Below are 284 nucleotides of genomic sequence, written 5' to 3'. Positions count from 1 at the left end.
CTAATCAATCTTTTTTTCTTGCCAGATGTCCATCACTGACAAAAACCAATAAAAAAATAATAATAATTAGAAAAACGCACAAACACGCACACATTATTGAAGTAAGTTTCATATACAAATAATCAATATTTTACACAAAAAACACCTCACAACGTGCCCTCAGCAAGGTCCGGGGCAGCGGTGCCAACCGGAGCGGCGAGCCCTGACAGTAGCAGCGTCGAAAAGGCGGATCCTCTCCGCTCAAGGGCCTCAGCAGCGAGCCCAGCCCACGCTCCAGGCTCAGC

The sequence above is a fragment of the Penaeus monodon genome, chromosome 20 (assembly GCF_015228065.2).
Source record: "Penaeus monodon isolate SGIC_2016 chromosome 20, NSTDA_Pmon_1, whole genome shotgun sequence".
In the NCBI taxonomy this organism is placed as follows: domain Eukaryota; kingdom Metazoa; phylum Arthropoda; class Malacostraca; order Decapoda; family Penaeidae; genus Penaeus; species Penaeus monodon.
The sequence above is the reverse complement of the archived record's forward strand: the minus strand, read 5'-3'. Positions refer to the sequence as shown.